This window comes from Nuphar pumila, chromosome 13 (assembly GCF_984573655.1).
Source record: "Nuphar pumila chromosome 13, dmNupPumi1.hap1.1, whole genome shotgun sequence".
In the NCBI taxonomy this organism is placed as follows: domain Eukaryota; kingdom Viridiplantae; phylum Streptophyta; class Magnoliopsida; order Nymphaeales; family Nymphaeaceae; genus Nuphar; species Nuphar pumila.
Window position 1 is genome coordinate 91,263,623 of NC_143261.1, and position 8,369 is coordinate 91,271,991.

Here is an 8,369-nt window from a genome sequence, read left to right on the forward strand (position 1 = left end):
TCAATTTAAACGTGATATTTACATTTTAAACGACTTTTATCATGGAAAAACCATGTATTTTTATTTTTAAATATTTTTCTTAATATTTTCTTATAAAAAATATTTTTTTATTGCCAAGATTTTGCCAAAAAAAATGCAAGATTTATGATTTTTTTTTTAATTTCTCGCGAGTTTTTTAAAAACTAGATTTTGCCGTTTTTAACGTTTGTCACTATGGTGTCAAGTAAGAACCTTGTTTTTTATATCAAATTAGCCAGTTTTTTTTTTTTTTTGAGAACTAAACATGCTCAAAAGCATGAAAAGGCCCACTTGTTCGGCCTTTATCGCGTTTGCGTCTCATAATTGAAGCTGGCACAGCTGAAACTGCGGGTCCATCATTAAAGTGAAGGCGCCAACACAAACCACGTGTGACGCTTGTCTTGTCTATTGCATGAAACAGCGGTGCACATAGCATTAGGACATGGAGATCTACCGCTTGGCCTCAAAAGTACTGATGATACAGGAGCCCACCCAGACTCGGTGGGTCCCCATGCATCCCCGACCCCGAGCCCACCCAGACTCGGTGGGCCCCATGCATACTGAGGGCGACTCCACTGTCGTGGAGTCCACCAAGACGGTGCGGCCTACGCATACTGGGAGGACTCACTATTTTCAGGATCGTGTGGGCCAAAGTGAGACCCACTTGTTTATAACTCCCCCTTAGCTGAGGGGCTGTGGACAACAAGGGCGTGTTTGATTGCTTATTCAAGATTGGACAGAAGTATTTTTGTGTTCAACATTTGAATTTTATAATGTGCCGACAACTTAGATAAATATGAATAATGGGTCAGCTAACTTGGTTTTTGTTCATATGACTTGATATTGATCTGCCACACCATAGGAGTGTTTTAACATGTTTATTATGGATTTAAGATCTGAATATGGATTTCAGATTGAATCTAAATACTAAAAATTATTTAAAATTTAAGTAATTTGAGAAAATTTTTTAATATTTTTGATATATAAATGCCTTAATCAGTGTCATTGGATCTAATTATGAAGGTTTATAAAAAAACTATGGATTTTAAACCCGACTATGGATTACAAGTACCAAAAAATGTTAAAATTTTGGGTAATATGAGAACAAAATAAGTGGTTCATATTTTTTGATATACAAATGAAAAATTCATAAATAAATCATAAAACCCTAAAATGCAAGAAAATAAATCATAAATAAAACAAAAACCGTAAACTACAAGGAAAATAAATCATAAAATCAAATAAACTATAAATAAATCATAACATTAAATAAAAAAGCCTTAATTAAAGTCTTAATAAAAAATAAAAAACAAAAAACAAAAAACAACCATAATCAAATACAAGAAAAACCCTAATAAAATTAACTGTAAGAAGCCTTTAGTAAAGAAATTTGATTTAAAGCCCTAATCAAAGAAAATTAAAGAAAAAACTATAATTAAATTAAATATCAAAAACCTTAATTAAATAAATTTAATTCAAAGTTCTAATAAAATAAAATTAAAGAAAAACAATAATCAAATCAAAGAAAAGTCCTAATAAAATTAAACATAAAAACATTAACTAAAAATATTTGATTCAAAGTCCTAATCAATGAAAATAAAAAAAAACTCTAATAAAAAAAAAGTTCCTAATCAAACTAAATATAAAAACCCTAATCAAACTAAATATAAAAACCCTTAATAAAAAAATAAAAAAACCTAAATCAAACTAAATATAAAAGCCCTAATTAAAAAATTTTAATTCAAAACCCTAATCTAAAAAATATAGTATTTCAAGCCATAATTAAAACCCTAATCAGAGAAGGAGAGAGAAGAAGAACAAAAAAAGGGAAGAGAGAGAGGTTTGACAAGCCCCCCATAAGGGGTGTTACCACCGTTATTAGGGATGGCAGTGGGCCGGGCCAGGGCAGGGGACAAGGTCTCCACCCCCGCCTCGTCTCTAAAATTTAACCTTCATCCCCGGTCCACCCCCGTGGCGGGGGAGACTTTGGACCTCCACCCCTCCCCGTCTCAAAATATTAATCTCCGTCCTCATCCCCACCCCCGCCTCGTTCCCGCCCCGCCCCGTCCCCACCCCATCCCGTCCCCAATTTCTTGAAAAGAATTCAGGTTGTAATTATGTTTGGTTGGTTTCTTCCCAGATTTCTAATAAACTACACAATGTATCAAGCCATTCAAGTATAGAATTTGGAAAAGGTACCTTCTAACTAAAGATCCCAGTCAAACCATATTGCAACACATGAGATACTTAAAACCACAAATTATTTTTGTTAGAGAAAGATTCTACCAAATTTGAATAAGGTTTCGGCCTGCCCAATCTGTTGAACTATTCTGTTTGGAGTCAATTCCATCTTTTTTTGACCATTTCATCAAACAGTTGGCATGCAACTTCCCTTCCTCAGAAGTCCCACAAATATAAATGGCAACATTAAAAGAAACAACTCTCAACAAATTTCAGTTCATTCATCGATGACGACAACATGCCATACAATATTTCTTTTAATCACATTATGAAGTAATTGTCCGAATGAACAGTTTCTCTCCCTAATAACGAAATAGCCCTGACTGGTGCTTTGTGATAATTCTATCAGAGAAGAGTGGCCGAGGTCTTGTCCTAATATCAGAGCCTGCAGGAAGCATTGCGCTTTCCCCCAGTCCACTGCCATCCCTAACCGTTATGTCCTCAGCATAACAGGAAAGAGCGGGAGATGCGACAGACGTGCAATGTTCACATCCAGTGTTTTGATGGGTGCCAAGTACGCGCCCATCAAACATGCCCTGAAGCCTTAAGATGGGGCATCACGTTCAGCTTCGTTATGCAGGCCTGGATAACTGGGTCTGCTCTCAAAAAGAAAAAGAAAAAGAAATGGTGTTGCTAGTTCCTACCGTATCCGTTTTTCTTTGTTGGTAGGGATGATGCAAACGGTTCGGATTGGAACAGCAAAAAGCTGCAACACCTTCGTCCTCATTCCCAACTATTTGCATTCCTATTGGTAAATGGGGTCGAATAAGAAGGTTTGCATGGTTAATAAACGGACACGTCATCGAATTGGGCACACGTGGTTGTCCGCATGGTTTCATGTGAGGTTTCCCTCTGCCCAAGTTGGAAGGCCGCCGTATATGAAATCCAAATTCCGCGAAAGAGGAGGAAAAAAACAAAAAAACGTGGACCTTATATCAGATCAAGCAATGCCCCTCTTCACCCATCCCTCCTTCCACGCCGGATTCCCCCTTCGAAGCCGTAGTAAAATCGGGATCCCTCACGCCGCTGCTCCTGTATTCGGGGCCTCGCCGGAGGAGTAGGGGAGCGGCACTAAAACCCTTGAAAACCTTAGCTTTAGTGGTGGTGTTGCTGGAGGAGGAGAGGGACTGGTTGTCTATTTAATGACGGACTACTGTGTGCCGTCGTCGTTGTCGTCGATGGGGCCGCAGAAGGCAGCGTCAACAACTTCGACGAACATGTGGCCGGACGAATACACCCCGATGCTGGAGGCGTTCTTGGCTTCCGACTTCCCACTGTGCCCGCCGAGTCCGACGCCGTCTTCGGACCCGCCAGCCGCGTCCTCCTCCTCGCCGCCGGGATCCGTCCGGGTGCCCTTAAGCAAGGAGACGCTGCAGCAGCGTCTGCAGTCCGTCATCGACTCGTCGCCTGACAGGTGGACGTACGCGATCTTCTGGCAGCCGTCGGTGGGCCAGTCAGGGGAGTCGCTGCTGGTGTGGGGTGACGGGTACTACCGCGGGGACGAGCCCAAGCGGCCCCCGCGGAACCCCTCCCCGGCGGAGCAGGCACACCGGAAGAAGTTCCTGCACGAGTTCAACTCGCTCATCTCCGGCGGGCGCCAGCCGGCCGATGAATCCGACGTCGTCGGCGAGGAGGTCACCGACTCCGAATGGTTCTACCTCATCTCCATGACGCAGTCGTTCGACAATGAGAACGGCTACGGCCTGGCCGGGTACACCCTGTGCTCCCAGGAGCCGGTCTGGCTCTCCGGCACCGGATCCTTCGCGGCGTCGTCCTGCGACCGCGTCCGGCAGGCGCACACGCTCGGGTTCCAGACCATCTTCTGCGTCCCCGCCGACAACGGTGTGGTGGAGCTAGGGTCGACCGAGCTCGTATCAGCGAATGCGGAGTTCGTGCAGAAGGTGAGGTCGTCGTTCGCCTCCGGCGAGTTCGATCCGGCGATCTGGCTCGATCACCAGCCGCCGCCGGCCGTGAAGGCCGCCCCGCCGGCCGTCGCAAAGACCAAAGAGGGCGGCGATGCCCAGAAGCCATTTCATGCGAAGAACCCGAGCGCTGGCTCGATCGACAACTCCGAGACCGAGCTCCAGAGGGAGTTGAACTTGAAGGAGTTTGGGTTCCTGGGGGACTCTTCCACCAACGGCACTAAATTCGGGCTTCTCGACCAGCCGACCAAGTCCGTGTGCAAGCAGGAGAGCGTCGAGATACTGAGCTTCGACCCGAGGAGCAGCCGCGGCGGGCGGGACCTCAACTTCGCTGGATCGCCGGATGCAAAGGTGGCAGACGAGAGGAGGAAGAAAAAATCGATCAATGACAATGTGGAAGATGGGATGCCGTCCTTCTCGTCGGCGATCGTCCTCCAGTCTGTGGTGAAGTCAGGGGGGGATTCTGACCACTCCGACCTCGAGGCCTCGGCGAAGAAGGCGGAGAGCAGCCGAGTGGACGCCGAGAACCGGCCGAGGAAGCGGGGTCGGAAGCTAGCCAATGGACGGGATGAGCCGTTGAACCATGTGGAGGCCGAGCGACAGAGGCGGGAGAAGCTGAACCAGAGGTTTTACTCTCTTCGGGCCGTCGTCCCCAATGTGTCGAAGATGGACAAGGCTTCCTTGCTTGGTGACTCCATCGCCTACATCAACGAGCTCCGCGGCAAATTGCAGGAGCACGTATCCGACCGGGAGAAGTTGCAGGGCCAGGTCGAGGCGTTGAAGAAGGAATTGGCAGCCCGAGAGACCCGGCTCGCCAACGACGGCGGCGGCGGCGGCAGGAAGCAGCTCCATGGCTCCTCCTCCGACGATCCTGATCTTACGATACTGAACCCCATCAGGTGCCCCGGAATTGAGATTGAGATCAAGATGCTTGGGTGGGAGGCTATGATTCGGGTGCAATGTGACCGCACGAACCACCCTGCTGCTCGGTTGATGTCCGCTCTGAAGGAGCTCAATCTGGAGGTGCTTCAAGCTAGCGTATCGGTGGTGAATGACTTGATGATCCAGCAGGCGACTGTGAAGATGTCGTGCCAGGTCTACACGCAGCAGCAGCTCATTGACGCCATCCACGCAAAGATGGCAGAGTGAGGAGACATCTTTTTTTTTTTTTCTGATGGGCAAGCTGGGGTTAGGCAGACCCCCACCAGTTATACAACCATACCATTGGGATTACGTCTCAACTCAAGGTGACGTGCACTCACTGCTCCTACCAGACGACCGGAGCCCCCCGTTGGTTAGAGTGAGGAGGCATCTGATCTGATGGTTTGCTCAATCTTTTCATTCCATCCTTTAGATTTAACCATTCCCATGAAGGACTAGTGTGTGTACCATTGTCAACCTTTCTCAGTGTTTTAGTTGTTTGCTGTGAATAATGTCAGAAAGTTGAGCCCAGCATCACTGTAAGATACATGTTCTGGTTTGAGTTAGCAGCTGTGGAGCATCCGGGTTGAGGAATTATAGTGCAGTTTTTACTGATTTAGCGGCTACGTTCTTTTGATGGTTAATTGAACAGATGAACGATGTGCCACGACCCGACTGGTACGTGCTTATGTTGATGCGCAGTTTTTTTCGATGTTTGGTTCTTCTCATTTCTGTTACTCTTTGATCGAATGCTGTTGATCTTGTTAGATTTTGGGCATAGGGTCGAAGATAGGCCGTGAACGATTATTCGGTTCCAATGGTTGTGTTTGCCAGAACAACCGGATCATTTTAATAGAATAACTTGTTTTTTTCTACAGAGAAAGCTGGGGTTTAGGCAGACCCCTACCAGTTATACAACTATACCATCGGGATTCTAACATGCAACGTCCCAACACAAGGTGACGTGCACTAACTGCTCCTGCCACGGAGCCCCTGTTGGTATTTTAATAGAATAACTTAATAACACATGCATTCGCTTTACTTTCAAAAACTACAAAATAAGTTTATTTTGGGGTTTGGACGCAAAATAACAAAACATTGAAATAATAAAAAAACTTGTGCAGCAATTATTGCGAAACTTATCCTACTTAAATTTAGCAAAAGGACATATTTCTTTTTGAAATGTTTTACACAAAACAAAAAGGCCATTCTCTTTTGCCCTTAAAATTTTGGATGTAACATGCTAAATTAATGTCTACTTAGGCTTTAGATATCCGAATTCTTACATACGAGAAACTGAAATTCCTCAACTTGAGAATTGAAATTTCGATACTCAATAACTAAAATTCTTGGTATTCAAATTCCTGTTCCAAAAAATAAAAACTCAATCATGAGAATCCCGATTCCTATGACTAGAAATCATGATTCTCATGGATGAGAATCGGGGTTCACATCTGGTTCTCACTTCCTGGGAATCGCGATCCCCACTTAATAGTAGTGGTTCCGATAACTGTGTTCTAAACATTGTCAAGTTAAGCTTCAATTTGTAGCTGAGTATATATCTTTTTCAGTCTGTATTTCTTCTAGTTAAACACCTTTGGTTGTTAAGCCTTCTATCCTTTGCATTCATAATACTGTTTCTTTTCACTTATAACTAGTTCATCCTTTGCAGATTGTCATTTATCCCTGGAACCAAACTATGCTCAGTTCGCTTCATTTCTTAGAAGAAAGTTGTTTAGTTCAGTATCCTTGATTAATTGTGCTTGTTTTTTAATGTACTATTGCTGCTGCTTTGTTCTTTAGTATCTGCCATAATCCTTATTTGCGCTAATTTGTCAATATGAAGAACTAAAACCATTATCAGTGGTCTTTGTTTTTTTGTCCTTACGCATCCAATTTTGAATTATTAGTAGTTAGGTTAGAACTTCAGGTTATTAAGATGGTTGGTCACTTGGTTGGATGTAAATGTAGTTCTTATGGTCTATGTTCATTGTTGCTTTGGCTTTATATTTGTTTTCCATGAATATCACTATAGGACTGTTTGAGCCATGCTCTATCCTGGTTTTTACCAAACAACTCATGTAGATTGTACTAGTGAATTCAAAAGTCTTAAATCTTAGGGTATGTTTGGTTCGATCACATGAGAATCACTCTCATTTGAATGAGAGAGTGATTCTCATATCACCTCAAATCTCATGTTCTGTTGAACATGAGATTTGAGAGTGAAGTGATTTCGAATCTCATACGATTCGAAATCACATTTACCGTGGTGGTACACGTAAACGCCCCCGAAAAAGGTAAACGTTGGGGAAGATTCCCAACGTTCTTCTTCCTCGCTGGATTTAAAGGTGGGTAAGGGAACAATGCATGCCAACACTTCCAGCTCACTGGAACTGAAGACATCACCGGAGAAGAGAGAGCTGGTGGTTCTGGACAGATTGGTGAGTTTAGGGAGCTCGCCGGAATCAAGATTCTGGCGAGCTCCACTGCCCACCCAATGACTGAACAGGGGATCTTGTGGTGAGCCCCTGTTTCGGTCCCCTTTTTCTTCTCCTCGCCTCTATGAAGAAGAAGAGCAGAGGGGAAAGAAGGAAGCCAGCCTTGTCGGAGAAAGGACTCTGCCAGAAAACCCAAGCTTGCCGGAAGAAGGGAAAGGTCGCCGGAAAACCAAGTGTTTTTTTTTTTCCTTTTCCTGGCTGCTGAAGGGTGGTGGGGGAGCTCGTAGGAATCGATTCAAGCCAGCTCCATTAGCCGCTTGGCTGCATCGGGGTGGAGGGGGAGGCGCTTTCCGGAATGGATTCCGGCGAGGTCTATTAACCACACTGGGATGGGAGGGATGGCGTTGCAATGAAGGAGTCAGAGGCGCTGCTTCGGAAGAGCGTGGCAATGGAGAAGTCAGAGGCGCTGCTTCGGAAGAGCGTCGCTCTGGCTCACGATGCGCGGGATTCGTTCTGGAGCATGGTGCAGAAGATCCCTTCTACATGTTCTTCAATTCATTTCGATTCATCGAATGGTGGTTCTACTGTGTCATTCCTCTATGATTAAGGTTGATTATTCAAATTGATCATGGTTGTAAATGAGGGGCTTAAATCTCATTGCGTTTTTTCTTATGAGAATTTAATCTTAACTTACCAAACAAAAAAAATGAATCTCATATAAATGAGTTTCATTTTCTCAAACCAACCAAACATGAGAGTTTTTTCTCATGAGAATTCATTTCACGTGATTTTGATTCCCATGAGATTTCAAGTCTATTGAGATTTACTT

At 44.4% G+C, this 8,369-nt stretch overlaps 1 pseudogene across 1 annotated transcript; it reads left to right on the forward strand.

Moving 5' to 3' along the window:
* Positions 1–3,245: 3,245 nt before the first annotated feature.
* Positions 3,246–8,164, forward strand: LOC149819142 (transcription factor MYC1 pseudogene; annotated as a pseudogene). The gene has a single exon (XR_016427130.1). The product of XR_016427130.1 is annotated as a transcription factor MYC1 pseudogene (transcript).
* Positions 8,165–8,369: the final 205 nt, after the last annotated feature.